The 13,658-nt window shown below is 41.0% G+C and overlaps 2 long non-coding RNA genes across 3 annotated transcripts in view; one reads left to right on the forward strand and one right to left on the reverse strand.

Moving 5' to 3' along the window:
- Positions 1-466: 466 nt before the first annotated feature.
- LOC127472634 (uncharacterized) lies at positions 467-2,209 on the reverse strand. Its single transcript, XR_007905096.1, has 3 exons — positions 2,145-2,209; positions 1,335-1,450; positions 467-568 (listed from the first exon to the last, which is right to left on the reverse strand). It is a non-coding gene; the product is annotated as an uncharacterized LOC127472634 (long non-coding RNA).
- The window catches only part of LOC127472633 (uncharacterized), a 133,195-nt gene continuing 121,741 nt past the window's right edge, over positions 2,205-13,658 (forward strand). For both annotated transcript variants that reach the window (XR_007905095.1, XR_007905094.1), the window contains exon 1: positions 2,205-2,416. This is a non-coding gene — a long non-coding RNA (uncharacterized LOC127472633). The remainder of the gene's footprint in view (positions 2,417-13,658) is intronic.

The following is a 13,658-nucleotide window of genomic DNA, read 5'->3' on the forward strand; positions in this document are numbered from 1 at the left end:
AGCACGAAAGATCCAACGAGTTCAATAAAATATCCTAATTTTCACAGCTAGATAACTGTAACAGCCATTTGTCACACATGTCGCTGCTTGTATGCTCAGAAAGGATGGAATGTTTTGGTTCTTCAGTTTGGGATCTGTGTAGTCTGCAGGATACCAGAGAACAACTCCAGATTTCATGTTTAAGCTCAGAATCACAAAGAAGCATGAGGCAATGGAAGGTATAAGAGGTTAACTGGTTAACATCCCTGCTTGATTACATTGGATGAGATCTCTAATAACTAATGATTCCTTGATCCATCAGCAAATACATGGTAGCACGCAGTGGTGGGAACCTAACACAGGTGGAATTCAGTCTAGAAATGAGACCATTTGGTTTGAGCTGTTGGGACAACTTGCTGCCTTAAGTCAGTCACACCCTCCTTAATGTCACTGTGAGCCCACTGTATGAGCAGCCAGGCTGTAATGTCTGAATCTCTTGTGAAAAATATTTTCTTTGTGGTATAATTCATTGTATCTTCCAACTCAAAGGAAAAATTATTCCCATGCTGTTGCTTCCTCTCATTGTGATCTGAAAAAAAACAGTGGAAATGAGGATTATCATAAATAAAACACATAATTAAAATATTAATCCATCTAAGCCTAAAGTATGTATTTTATTTCCAGTTTCTAGGAATTTATGCAACCATGTTTTAACCTACATCCAGCATTAGATTTAGAACAAGTTGAGGCTAGAATTATGAGCAAACACAAGTGAGAAATACCTACAGTATTTAATTTAAAAATCCTAAATAACTTTAGAAATATCAGGCTTAGCATAACTCAAGCTCCTTGAGTTTTTGCCACTTTCTTTGCCATACCTCAACAATTACTCTGGTTCTAATGAACATGAATTGCTTTATGAATAACTGAATGAATGACAAGTGAATAATTAACTTCAAGGTGTTTGCAGGCAGTCCAAGAGCCCATTGTACTTCACTAACGTCGTGTGTCACTATGGTACGTTTGCATCTGCCACAATTAAAAAAATAAACCTGGTTTAACACAAAGTACTGTTCTTCTCCCACAAATAAAAATCTAGCCATGTATTTATTTATTTATTCCAAGTGAGAAAATTAAGCCATGATGAACCTACAGAAGCACAGCCAAAGAACTGCTGTTTGCATCCAAATCAGAACAAGGAGCAGGTTTCAGATCCTTCCTTCTCTGTCAGAAACCAGCTGTAGAGCTGTAACTCTTTGTCATCTGAGTATTTCTTTTGCCTTTGTGGAATGCACCACCCCCCCACCAGCAAGGACACTCATTTAACCTTCATCTCCCCAGCTGCCCATTCTCACATTTGTGCTTAAAGAATATTTTAGGGCTCTAGCCCACTGACAGAATTTCTCCAAAGGGGGAGTGTTTAGCCTGGAAAAAAGAGGCTCGGAGGGACCTTATCCCTCTCTGCAACTACCTGAAAGGAGGTTGCAGTCAGCTGGGGGTTCATGTCTTCTCCCAGCTAACAGGGACAAAAGCAAACAGACTAAAGTTGTGCCAGGGAAGGTTTATATTGGATATTAGGAAGAATTTCTTTAGTGGAACAGGTTGCCCAGGGAAGCAGAGTGAGCATTCCTGGAGAGACTTAAAAAGCACACAGTTAAAATGTGGCTCTTTGGTGCATCGTTTGGGGTTGGACTTGTTGATCTCGAGCACCTTTTCCAACCTAAATTATCCTGTGAAACTGAGTAAAAGTTCAAACCTGTTACATAAAGCCTGACAAAGACAACATGACGCTGTTTCCTCTCCTTTCAAGAAGCCCTCTCTAACATAGCCTAAAAAGGTACAGAGACCTCTTCAAGCCATACCACCTTTTCCTAAGCTGGCCCAGCTTCCAGTGAAGGGTTTTATAAGCTAAAACCTCACTTAATTGGTTAAGTCAGCTGGAGGCATTCTGGCTGATGGTGGGAGCCACCTGCATAACATTATGGGTAAATTCACAGCCTGAGGGAAAGGCAGGGTATAAATAGTGTTCTTGGGGCAGCAGCCTGTGATTCCCGTTAGAAATTTAGTGGAGAGTGAGTATTGTGGTGACTTTCTACATGTTAATTTATGGATAATCTCTTTTTGCTTATGGGGAAGCCTGAGGAAAGGCTGGAATGAACTCCCACAGTCCATGCTGAGGAGCCCAGGATGTACCAGGTACCCACACGTTTTTGTTACTATGGGAATATTCAGGTGACAGCCTGTTGCTATGGTTACAGTGGGTGACTGGAATGTTTGGGGTGACACTCCACTACTGACCAGATGTGCTGGGCACTCCCCAGAGTAGCCTCGTGGCTGAGTGTGGAGGAAGCCCTGGGGAGGCTCCCAGGCACAAAATGGTCTTGGTGGGATCTCCTGCCCTGGAGAACCCCTTCTGGAGACAGAGCTGTGGTGGTGGGTGAGGCACTCGTACCCTGTGACCAAACCAAGATTTCAAACTATTAACTTTCTAGTTTTCAATCTGTTCACCCTTAAAACGTTGAAGGCTGTTACAGGAACGGCCATAAGGTGTCACAATTGCCCCACGGTCCAAGAAGGTGTCGCTGAAAATGGTGTTGCTTTAAACTGTTGTCATTTCTAGAGTGATCACAGGGGCTCATGAGTCGCAAGTCACATTCCTGAAAAGTCATGTGGTTGCCACACACACGTATACGAATTTTAAAAACTGGTTTTAGCTTAAAAAAAGGCCCTTTTCGCACCAGGAATGAGGGACAGAGAAGAAAGTGGAGAGCTTCTTGTAGCATAACAAAAGTAGTGAGAGTTCTACAAAGACTGTAGTGTTAGGAGAGAAGTTTAGGAGGAGGATCCAAAGCTGCATTTTACTCCCTGATGGATTTTTTTTTTCATGTGCCATGTTCTTGGAACTTAATATTTTGTTCCTGGGAGAGGACCAGTGGCAGTACAGGAGTGCAGAGGGAAGGTGTCTCCAGAGGCAGTAGCGTGGTTTTCCCTGGATTTGCATTATGGTGGCATCCTTGGGATAAGACTGGCATTCTGTCTGGGATAAACCTGTTATAACCTGGATCTTCTGAGAGGTTCTGTACTGGAAGGTGTTACCATTCCAAGGTTTGGGTTCTGGGAAGTGTGCTGTGCCCTTTGTGTATTGTTCTTGTACCACTTCCCAAACAAGGCTGAGTGCTCTAAGGGTTCTCTCTATAAATATATTAATTTGGGTTTGGATTCTTGGGGCTTGCACTGTCCTTACAGAGGAATCCTAAAACATTGTAATCTCTCTGCGGAACTGAATGTTATAAATTCACAATATTATTTGAGGGTAACATTCCCTAAACATGAAAGAATAAACAAATGGGGAGGCATTTTGAATAGGGGTTTAAAACACGAATCAATTTTAAGACTGAAATGAATGTTTTTGGCTAAGGTTCACATCTCCAAGACCATGTTTTTCAGCTGCCTGGTACTGTAGATTTTTTTGAAACATCTGATTTAAGTGTTATTTGCAACAGCAAAATCAAACCCCTTCAGAATGTTGTTGGTTCAGTCTCAGTGGTGTTTGGCTTAGAAGCTCTTTGTAGGACTGTCCTTTATAAGCTGATGGATATTAGCAATATTAACAGCATTGGATGCTGCAAAGAAAGGATTTTAATGAACACTGACAACACAAGTTGAAAATTCTGATCTTTAAAGGTTAAAATAGTGTTTTGCAAATGTTCAAAAGGTCTAAATACCTTGTGATTTCCTAACTTAGAAAGGTGAAACTCCTCTGGTCTTTTATTCCATATTAAATGTGTTAAGAGCTGGCTAAGAATTGCTCACAGAAGTGGGTGCTGTGGGGAAATAGGATCATCTGCCAAGGCCAGCAGAGCACCTCTCTGAGTATTTTCACTGTTCAACTGGAAATAATTATGTATTGATGAATATATTATGCATGACAAAAATGACCAGTTTGGTAAATGGGCAAGATGCAGTTGCTATGTGGAATAACTGGACCATTTAGTGAGCTGTGCTAATGCAAAAGGTTTTCTTACTTCTCAGTGCTTTTGGAGTCTGGGGTGTTTTGGTGGCTTTTCCTTTTCATTCTAATGTATAAAAAAAGTCGGGGGAGCTGAATGCATTATATATTTACTTTTACACTCTATGGATAGACATAAGATGGGAATCCAGAGTACAAATGAAACTCTGCTTTGTCAAGGCTGGAAATTTGAGCAAAAATTAAAGTCTGTATTTGAAACTAAATTGCAGGTGGGAAAAAGGTATCATTTATAGTAGAAATACAGTAAACTTGTTTTCCAGTTAAATGTGGATATTGTAAGTTAGTTATATGTGAGTGATTTGGATTCAAGATGGGAATAAATGGCATCTGAAAGAGATTTGATCTTCATAGAAATATTTTAGCTGTAAATGAAGAAAAACAGAATTAAACTGAAGTATCTCCATTAACAAAGCCCAAATCCTTGTACATGGAAATATAAAGGCAATGGTTTGCTAGAGCTCAGAATTATTCCAGTAATGCTGTGGACTCGTTTGAGAAAAGGAGAAACATCTCACGTTTTCCAACATAGACATACATTAATATTGAGTGTTCTGCACTCTCTTTAGCTTTACATCCAGTTGGAATGAATTTAGGTGGCTTGGAGCCAATTTAAAATGGTAATAAAATTCTATATTTACTTCGATAGACTCATAAATCATATCCAGTAGTTAGAGCTTGCTGCATATGTGTACATGCTGTGTGTATATGGACCTGTTCTGAGCTGGATGGGGAAAAAAGGGAAATAGGCACAATCTCTATCAATGTCTTTATACTTCTTTCTTGAGTTGTGATTAGAAGGTTTTCAGATGCATTTAAGCACTGGAATAAGCCACAGGGCTCTCATTTTTAAAACGTGTTTTATTGGGGAGCACTCGTGAGCTTCTTTGAGAGTGTGAATTAGGTGAACCAGTAACCCAGCAATGACATTCCTGAGTGAGCTGCAATCTGTCTTTTCTTTTTATTTAATGTTGTAAGAACGTTAATTTTCCAGCAATAAGTTTTTAAGCTGACTCTTCATTTGTCTCAGCATCAGAACGAGAGAATAAGTAGATCTAACGTTGGTCCTGTTCTGACAGTTGTAAAGTGCAATAGGCTGATCAGTGGTGACAGAAAATTTATTCCAGTGGAGAGACCATTTTACATAGTGTTCTATGTTATGAGGTTGAGGTAACAATCATGAGTCGTTGTACTGAAATCAGCTGTGAAGATGCTGCAAACAATTGAGGAGCCCTCCCCTTTCCCTTTAATACAGAAAGATGAAACCAAGTTGGTAGAGGAATGTCCAGAAAGTAATGATGAGGTTGAGAGGAAGTTGGCAGCAGGATGAGAAGGGTGTGTTTTGACTGAGTCTTGATTTTTGCTTTCTGGTGAGAGGCTGTTCCTGTGGTAACCATGGATTCACCATTTGGTTCCCAGGAGGCAGCGCTGCTGGGAATGTTTGGGGTGCCAGCCTGTTGTTATGGTAGCAGTGGGGTCATGGGATGTTTGGGGTGCCAGCCTATTGCTATGGTAGCAGTGGGGTCATGGAATGTTTGGGGTACCAGCCTGTTGTTATGGTAGCAGTGGATGACTGGAATGTTTGGGGTGCCAGCCTGTTGTTCTGGTAGCAGTGGGGTCATGGAATGTTTGGGGTGCCAGCCTGTTGCTATGGTAGCAGTGGGGTCATGGAATGTTTGGGGTGCCAGCCTGTTGCTATGGTAGCAGTGGGGTCATGGAATGTTTGGGGTGCCAGCCTGTTGTTCTGGTAGCAGTGGGGTTATGGAATGTTTGGGGTGCCAGCCTGTTGTTCTGGTAGCAGTGGGGTCATGGAATGTTTGGGGTGCCAGCCTGTTGTTCTGGTAGCAGTGGGGTCATGGAATGTTTGGGGTGCCAGCCTGTTGCTATGGTAGCAGTGGGGTCATGGAATGTTTGGGGTGCCAGCCTGTTGCTATGGTAGCAGTGGGGTCATGGAATGTTTGGGGTGCCAGCCTGTTGTTCTGGTAGCAGTGGGGTTATGGAATGTTTGGGGTGCCAGCCTGTTGTTCTGGTAGCAGTGGGGTCATGGAATGTTTGGGGTGCCAGCCTGTTGCTATGGTAGCAGTGGGGTCATGGAATGTTTGGGGTGCCAGCCTGTTGCTATGGTAGCAGTGGGGTCATGGAATGTTTGGGGTGCCAGCCTGTTGTTCTGGTAGCAGTGGGGTTATGGAATGTTTGGGGTGCCAGCCTGTTGTTCTGGTAGCAGTGGGGTCATGGAATGTTTGGGGTGCCAGCCTGTTGTTATGGTAGCAGTGGGGTCACGGAATGTTTGGGGTGCCAGCCTGTTGCCAACCACTTGTGCTGGGCATTCCTCAGAGCAGCCTCGTGGCTGAACGTGAAGGGAGCTCTGAGAAGGCTCTCCAGGCACAAAATGGGATCTCCTGCCCTGGGGAGCCCCTTCTGCAAACAAGGCTGTGGCAGTGGGTGAGTTACTTCTGCACTGTGACCTCACCAGGATTTAAAACTCCTAAGTCTCTGCTTTTTCTACCTGTTTACCCTTAAAATGTTGGACCTCATTACAGGACCAGCAATAAGGTGTCATAATTGTCCCACGTTTCAAGACCATGTCCCAGAAACTGGTGTCCCTTGTACAAACTCTGCTGCCATTTGCAAAGTGATCACAAGTGTTCACAATTTGCAAGTTGAGTTTCTGAAAAGTCATATGGTTGCCATACACGTGTATGTGAATTTTTAACATGATTTTTAGCTTTAGGACAAGGTCTTTTTATACCAGGAAGGAGACAGAGAGAAAAAAGCAGATAGTTTCTGGTTACATAATGAAAGTAACGGGAGTTCAACAAAGGAATTTCAGAGACCAGGATCCAGAGCAAAGTTTAACAGGGAAGATCCAAACAGATATGAACCTACACTTTATTCCCTGGTGAATTTTGTCATGTGACATATTCTTGGAACTTAATGTATTGCACCTGGAACAGGACTGAAGGAAAGGGGAAGGAGGGTTTGTTTCTACATTATGCCAAAATGTTGGGCAATTAGAAGGAGCCATAATTGTTAGAATACTCTCTCCATTGTTACAGTAATGTTATATTTATTGCAGTAGCAGTGTGTCTATCAAAAATGGTGGTTTAGAAACTTGCTTTCACGATGTAATGCACTCAATGAATGACATTTCTGCTACTTCTGTGATTATTTTTCTCTCAAATGATTTTTTTAGCATTCCTGTAGGTGGAAATAAGTATTCTTTCAGCTGGAATGAAATCCTCTAAAAAGATGTTGCTGGGTCTAGACAAGCTTGACTTCTGTCATAAGGGCATTCCAGGCTAGGATGCATTGCAATTAATAGCATTTGTTATTTTCATGCTGTTTCTGAGACGTGCAGGAGGATCCTTGAAAGAGGCTCGAGCAACAAATAGGCAAGACATATATAAAGCTATTTAGTCTTAGTCCTGTCATTGTTTGCCATCATCTGGTTCTGTTCATCAACCCACAGCAGAAATGAGAAGTATGGATTTAAGTATGCTTAAATAATATTAATATCTTTGATGTACCTTCTTCCCATTAAATGAACACTGAATTTCCCCACTGGGAAGGTTTGTGATGAATTGTCACATATGTGCTCAAGTCTAAACCTAGATGGCTGTAGGAAGAAGTTATTCTCCAGTTAATCAGGATTTGTTTTAGGAAGGTGTAGTCCAGTGGTATCAACACTAATTGGATCATTAAGCAAAGCACTGTGGGGAAAGAACATGTCTTGCTACACAAGTAGTAGAATTATTTTTGTGTCTACCAACAGCTGTTTCTCAGCCACACAATTGCTGAAGGTAATTCAAGGGAGGTGTGTTGGTGAAATCACTCCAGGGTTGGTAACTTACAGTTCTGGTAATTTCTGCTGGGTCTTAGAGCCTAAAACATCTGTTTAAATTAGATATGTCTTGTGCTGTTCAAGGGTTTTTTTCCCTGGATTTTAGCTGTTCCTTAGAATGGTTTTTCTCAGTGGTTACTTTATGATGCACGGGGCAGGTAGTTGCCTTTAAAAGCAGTCTGCTTTCAGTCCTTTGTGCCCATGAAATGGGAGGATTTAGAATGATGTGGCGTTCTGGGAAGCTGTGAGACTCTGTTCATCTACGGTTCTGTGAAATGCATTGTTTTGCTTTTATTTGTATACAAATCTAATGAAACCTTTTTGAAAGCAAGACTGAGTGGATGCCAGCTTTCCTAGGAGGAGCTCTCCAGGCACAGGACTCAGTTTTGACAACAGAATATGTGTCCCAGTAACTATTACTTTACCTTTCCCCTGGTAATTGTGCAGCTATTCAGGGTGGGGAGGAAATGTCAGAATTTTTCAGAGGAGCCGTTGCAGTTTTGCTCAAGAACAGAGTCCTGCAGAAGGAGCAGTGCCAGATCAGGCAAAACTTGATGTGGAAAGAGATGCTGGAATTGGGAGGAGAGGCATTTTAATTCTGTGCTGAAAAACTGGTGAGTCTTGGCTGTCCTATATGTTCGATATACAGAAAGGATCATGGAACTTAAAGCTTCAGCAAAAGGACCCTGAGCTGATTTTGTTCGAGCATCAGGGGACTGTGCAAGGTGTGTGAGAGTGTAAGTTAATTCACAGGGATCCAAAGAGCATTTAAGCTGCTCGTGCTTGGGTCATTACAGGAACAGCCATCAGGTGTCACAGTTGCCTCACATTACAAGTACACCTTCCAGAAAAGGGTGTCCCTTGTATGGTCAAACTCTGCTCGTTTACAGTGATCACAAGGGTTCACAAATCGCTGAAAAGTCGTAGGGCTGCCATACACACGTCTATGAATTTTTACAATAAATGTTAGCTTTCAAAAAAATGTCTTTTCACACCGGGAATGAGGGACTGAAAAGAAAGGACAGCTTCTTCCTAGGTTTGCACTAGTGGAGTATCAACTCCCTGTCTGGAAGAATCCTGTTGTAGCCTGAATCTTCTCCGAGGTTCTGTACTGGGTGGTGCTGCCACTCCAAGGTTTGGGCTCTGGGAAGCGTTCTGTGCCCTTTGTCTCATGTTTCTGCCTCTTCCCAACAAAGGCTGAGTGCTCTAAGGGTGTTTGCTGTATATATTAATTTGGGTTTGGATTCTCTGGGCTTGTGCTGTTCATACTGAAGAATCCTAGAATATTGTAGTGTCTCTGAATTGTGTGTTATAAATTCAAAATTATTTGAGAATAACATTGCCTAAGCATGAAAGAATAAATAAATGAGGAGGAATTTTGGACAGAGTTAAAATTTTTAATCAGTCTTAAGACTGAAATAGCTGCTTTTATCTAAGGTTCATGTTTTACAGACTATGTTTGTCATCTCCTGGTACTGTATATTTTTTTGAGACCTCTGGTTTAAGTGTCATTTGTGACAGCAAAACCAAACCCTTTCAGAATATTGATCCAGTGTCAGTGGTGTTTGGCTTGGAGGTATTAACAGCATTGAATGTTGCAAGGAAGGCATTTTAATGAGCACCACGGACTTAGGTGAAAAAACTATTTGATAAATATTTGTGAAGTCTAAATACCACATGATTTCCTAACTTAGAAAAGTGAAACACCTCTGGTCCTTATCCCATATTAAATGTGTTAAGAGCTGGCTAGGAAGAGCTCACAGAAGTGGGTGTCTGTCAGGATTGTTTGCCAAGGCCAGCAGAGCACCTCTCTGAGAGTTAGTATTTATCCAGAGTGCAGAAGGTGTAGAAAAGTGAAGAAAGAAGAATCATTGCTTAATTGCAAGGCAATTGATAGCACCAGAATGGGTTAAGGTGCATAATGTTTTACTTCTCCCCTGTATGGCATAAGTGGCTCTCTTGAATGCTTTTCTTTTCTGGAGTGCAGCAGGACTATTTCATACTGCACATAGAAAATGAAATTATTCAAAAATTTGTCTCCAACTTTGCGGACAGCTTCTGTCAGAAAATTCTGCAGAGCAGGATGCTGTTGTGTGTGTAAGTTCCAAGTTTTATTGCCCTAAAAAAAAGGGTGACTGACTCTCTTAGTGTTCAGGCTGGCTTGAGAACTGCCCTAAGTACCCTACTGGAGTCTGCTGGTTTTGTGTGAGATTCCTGATGTTCCCATGTTTTGAGTGTATAAGAAATCAGAGTCTGTGCAATGGACTCAAAACATTTCTTTTTCTTCATTCTGGAGTTTCCTCAAGTCTTTGGTGTGATTACATGAAGTTTGAGTCTGTTTTTTGTATCAGCAGTGCTGCACCTGGGTCTGGTTGTGAAGGAGAAAGGAGGCAGAGTTGGGTTTGGTTTTATCCTACTTGTTGGTAGAGGGCACTTGATTTCCTCCACCTTCAGTAATGCCTCTGTTTGAACCATAAAAAACAAGGTGCTGCCAGGAAGGAGAGATGGGACTCCTGGAAAGGCAGCAAACCAACACCTTTCTGTAAGGAAGGAAACTTCTGTGACTTCTGTGAGGGAAGTTGAAGGCCAGTGCAAGGTGGCTCTGCAGGCCCTGGGTACTTTGAGCTGTCAGTAAAAGGATTCCAGTGATAGGAGAAGGAAAACTGGCACATGGCCACCCTTGAAGTGTTTCTTGGAATGCCATGTGGAGTCCCTGTGTAGGAAAAGAAAGGGAAATATTAACACTTCCTCCCAATGTGTTTATATTTCCTTTTTCCTAATGTGAATAGAAAGTTTTCATGTGCATGTGAACACTGGAATAAGCCACGGGGCTCTCATTTAAAATGTGTTTTATTTTGGAGCATTTGTCAGAAGGGGCTTCTTTGGAAGTGTGAATTAGAGAAGCCAGTTAACCAGTCACCTCCTTTCAAGTGAGGTCTCTCTTCCATTCACTTAGCATCATAGGAACATTAGTTTTCCAGCAGTCAGCTTTTAAACTGACTCATCTTTCTTCTCAATATTAGAACAATAAATCAAGTAGATCTACCATTGGCCCTATTTTGATGTTTGTAAAGTGGAATGGTCGGATCAGTGGTGACAGCAAATTTATTCCAATGGAGAGGCAATATATATCAATTGAGTTATATATTATGAGATTGGAGTAACAATAAAAATTGAGTTGTTCTAATGAAATTAGCTCTTAAGATGCTCCAAATGAAGGAGGAGCCATTCCTGTTTCCCTTAATACAGAAAAAGAAAACCAAGTTGATAGAGGATTGTCCAGAAAGTAATGAAGAGATTGAGAGGAAGTTGGCAGTAGGATGAGAAGTGTGGGGTTTTGGATGAGTTTTCATTGTTGCTACCAGGGGTTTTTTTAGTTCCATGATGAACCATGGCTGGTTCAGAGTGACTGAGGGGGAGTTCAAAAGGCTGTTGCTGCAGGAGAATGACTGAGCATTCTTGGGAAAACTCTGATCCTAAGAGAGCCTTAAAAACCAGAATTTGTAATAATGTATAAACCTGCAACATTTTCTTTTATTTTTCACCTGAGTTAATAGGAGTTGTGGTCAGAAATCCTGCTGTATTTAGCAAAGACTATTTGAATGTGTTCTCTGGAAAATCCATCATACCTTCCTGAATAGGCCAGCTGTAGAGCAGGTGTCTCACATTTCTGGTGGCATTTAGGGAGTGTGGAAGAACTTCTGAGGAAGGCCAGGAGTCATTTCTAGAAAATATAAACCAAAGACTTTTTTTTTTAAGGCAAATTCTGTTCCTGCTATGTTATTTACAGAAGTATATCACAGCTAAACCAGACCCAGGCAAGTTTTATACCTGCCTACTGGCAAGAAGGATCTACTGATATCACCTAAACAGAGTCTGTGAAGTTCTTCAGCGTTGTTTTCTTTAAACTAGCATAAAACAATGTTCATGTTAATTTAAGCAGCTTATATTGATTTCTATGAGTTGCAGTTAATGAGAGTATTGTATTATTATCAGTGATAATATAAATGAAATAAACTTTAAAAGAAAATTCTGTGGTTACTCTTATGCTGCAGGCTATATTAAGTGTGAACTTTTTTGCTCTCAGAAGCAGGACAGAGGGATTCTGGTCTCTTCTAATGAAAAATATTTGTAAATATTATATATAAGATGATTTAAACACTTCTATTTGGTCAGTACTGTTTCATGTACCACCTCCAGGGATGGAGAATCCACCACTTCCCTGGGCAGCCCATTCCAGTGGCTGAGGGACTTAGAGAATCTGTCTTTGCTTGAGTTGGAAAATTGAACTTCGTGAAATGTATGAATCTGAAATTTTGGGTCCTCCCTTGTTTATTTTCAGATTTAATTCTGAGTATGGAATTACCTGGAGAGAGAAAAAATACTTTTATTTTCATGCAGTTCAGGTTATCATTTTGCATCTGAAAGAATGTGCCAGTTTTTGTAAAGGGCTTAGCATAGGACTAAGGTTTTGCCCTATGCATTTTTAGGCTCTTCCATGCTGTTAAGCTTCTGTTGAACAGGAATTTCAAAGGCTGATGGCAAAAAGCTAATATAGTTTAAGGGGGTGTTGCTTTCTAAAAATGTTTTTTTTTTTTCTTCTCCCTGTAATATATAATTTATGTATGGAAAGAATGCCTTTCTCAGCAGGGTTATTTAGAAGTCACATTAAACACCCTTATGAAAGAGGGAGAAATTAAGTATTTCCAGCCAGTTCTGCCAGCATGTTATTCTATTCCATTATTGAAAGGAACGTGCTTGAGTTGACTAACCTGCCTGGATGCTGCTGTGGGAAATGAACCTTGTAAATCAGAGAGGCCCCCAGTTCCAGATTTCCTTTGCTTCGTTACAAATCTCATGGCATGACATCCTGCAGCACAATCTGTGCTTGCCTTGCACCTCAAGCACGTGGTATGTGTGTGACTGAACAGCCACTGCCACACCTGCCCTGCTTCTGGTCAAAATCCATCTGTGAATCCAGCTCAGGAATGTCACTGTATCTTACACTGAACACTGGAGCCTGTGGAGGTCATGCTGGTCTCATCAGCTTTGGATGAGAAGAAAAAATAATGCCTATTTTTAGTCATTGCTTTTAGCTTCGTTTGGATTATCTTGCACGCTATGAATTAAATTCTCCTTCAGAGAGTCAGTTTTTCATTTGTTATTGCTGTGCCACTTCTGTTTGGGTGTGGATTCTTGGTGGATATTATTTAAATGGATATTTGAAGACTGAAAAATACTGAGGAAGCTGTTTAAAGAGTTTTATTAACTTATACTGGTGGGCAAGTGAAAGGCTGCATTTCTCAGCACCAGTGCCTCCTGCCCAGGTGTGAGTGTTTTCATGCCTGCTTTGCAAGGTTTGGTATGCAGGAGGAAATGTGGAATGGATTAAGGGGGTTTATTTGCATATAGCTCTCTTTTTGCTTAACTGTTTTCAATATAAAGCTTAGTTTGCTAGGATTTTTTATGAAGGATAAATGAGGAATCAGCAAGGGCCCACACTGCTTAATCCACTTCATAGCACGGGCACACTGAAGTAAAGAAACAGCTGTACTGTGTTTGCACCTCTGCAGTTTGTAATTTAAAATTTATAAGGAAATAATTTTATTTCTGTATTAACTTGCAGTCATACTGAATAATGGAACAAAATTGATTTCATTTATCAGTCCAAGCAGAAATTATTAGGGCTGTCAGGCTGATGTATAGCATCTAATCAAAGGAAGAACACCCAGTTTCAGATTAATATCATTAACACATCAATGTTTATGACAATAAATCTTCAATGCATCTTCAATTCTTTGATATTCCAGT

Source organism: Manacus candei, unplaced genomic scaffold (genome assembly GCF_025592945.1).
Source record: "Manacus candei isolate 608988 ecotype Guabito, Panama unplaced genomic scaffold, ASM2559294v1 h1tg000029l, whole genome shotgun sequence".
NCBI lineage: Eukaryota > Metazoa > Chordata > Aves > Passeriformes > Pipridae > Manacus > Manacus candei.